This window comes from Chinchilla lanigera, unplaced genomic scaffold (genome assembly GCF_000276665.1).
Source record: "Chinchilla lanigera isolate Chin_1 unplaced genomic scaffold, ChiLan1.0 scaffold00042, whole genome shotgun sequence".
NCBI lineage: Eukaryota > Metazoa > Chordata > Mammalia > Rodentia > Chinchillidae > Chinchilla > Chinchilla lanigera.
The window spans coordinates 19577041-19579097 of NW_004955443.1; the positions used below are offsets into that span (position 1 = coordinate 19577041).

Below are 2057 nucleotides of genomic sequence, written 5' to 3' on the forward strand. Positions count from 1 at the left end.
ATCCTAGATCCACCCACCTCCAAAAAGCTCCGCCTACGACTGCATGAGGCTTTGGGGGGACATCTAGATAGAAGCCATAACAATCCCATTATATAAAATGCTTATGTACTGTACACGTGGGGCACAAACATTATTCTGAGTATTGTGCATAACCCATCAGTGAATTTCTTCACTTCAAATTTTTACATGTACCTATGTGATATTGTAATATATTTATTTGAGTATTTTCTGCAGACCTCAAGCGGTTCATACATTCCTATGTAAACTGTCACTGATAAAATGAAATGCATATTTTAACTGTAATGCCATTAAATTCTCCTACTTTTTAAAAAAAATTCTCCTAGTTTAAAAGAGTATGTGCAAACTTTAAATTTTTAAACAAAGGCACACCCCCGATGCAGGGCTGAGACACATCAGCTTCCACTACAGTCAAAGGAGGACAGCAAAAAGAGAGCCGGGGAGGGGAGTGCGGCAACTGCATTTGTTGGAGCAGAACGTTTGCTGTGTAGAAGGTTTTAAAGACAATGAAGTGGGTGATATTTTATTCTGAGACATTGTCACTGTGGATATTCTTATCCATAGTGAGTTTGATAAAAAGAGATGGAGGCTACAGTCCCAGCGGCAGGAGGGCGGTGTAGCCTCGGAGGCGCTAGGGAGACCTGTATCCCGGACAGTTCTCCCTCCCCGGCCTCTCCCTTCCTGCCCCAGTGTCCTTGCCTCCTAGCCTATCGAATCGGACATCGTGGGGCGAGGTGAGAGCAGGCCCCGGAAGGGGGGCCATGCCGAGGAGCCGCAATCTCTGCCAAGATGACAGAAGTACTGAATACAACTGACTCCCAGAAACTGCTACACCAGCTAAATACCCTGTTGGAACAGGAGGCCAGATGTCAGCCAAAGGTCTGCCGCTTGAGGCTAATTGAATCTGCACGTGATAATGGCCTCAGAATGACTGCAGGAAGAAGGGACTTTGAAGTAAAAGATCTTCTTAGTCTTACTCAGTTCTTTGGCTTTGATACGGAGACATTTTCTCTAGCTGTGAATTTACTGGACAGATTCCTGTCTACAATGAAGGTACAGCCCAAGCACCTTGGGTGTGTTGGACTGAGCTGCTTTTATTTGGCTATAAAATCAATAGAAGAGGAAAGGAATGTCCCACTGGCAACTGACTTGATCTGAATAAGTCAGTACAGGTTCACAGTTCCAGACTTTATGAGAATGGCAAAGACTGTATTGGAGAAGGTGTGTTGGAAAGTCAAAGCTACAACTCTTGTTATTCACGCATTCAAGAGAACTTGCCATTTGAAAGGAAAAATAGCCTAAATTTTGAAAGACTAGAAGCTCAGCTTAAGGCACATCACTGCAGGAGCATATTTCTACAGCGTAGCCTCCTGTGTTGGCCTTATCTATCATTGCATTGGAGATCCAAGCACAGAAGTGTGTAGAGTTGACAGAGGGAGTAGAATGTCTTCAGAAACATTCCAAGACAAATGGCAGAGATCTGACCTTCTGGTAAGAGCTTGTGTCCAAGTGTTTCACTGAATATTCCTCAAACAAGTGTTCCAAATGTTCAGAAGGTGAAGTGGACTGTTGCTGGGTGTACTGCACGGCAACTGAAGCATAGTTACTATAGAATAACTCACCTTCCAACAAGCCCTGAAACGGTGCCTTAATTGGTAAATTTGTATGTTTTTCTCTGTATAGAGAAAATTGTATAATTTTTTTCTACAATTGAGTTCTGAAATAGTATCTTCAAAATAAATCATCTCAACTTGGAATAGCAAAAGGGAAAAAATAACATCACTAATCTAGTCAGCCCACATTTGAAGGCATTTACTATATATAAGGTACAACACCCTAAGGAAAGCAGTTATCTAATCTCTGATATATATGTCAATGATTTCATTAAATTAGCAGCTTAGCCGGGCATGGTGGTGCATGACTGTAATCCTAGCACTTAGGAGGCTGAGGCAGCAGGATCGTCACGAGTTCAAGACCAGCCTGAGCTACAAAGTGAGCTCAAGGCCAGCCTGAACTGCATAGCAAGACCCTGCCTCAAA

General features: G+C 42.9%; 1 pseudogene; it reads left to right on the forward strand.

The window, feature by feature from the left end:
* Window positions 1-807: 807 nt before the first annotated feature.
* LOC102020962 lies at window positions 808-1747 on the forward strand (annotated as a pseudogene).
* Window positions 1748-2057: the final 310 nt, after the last annotated feature.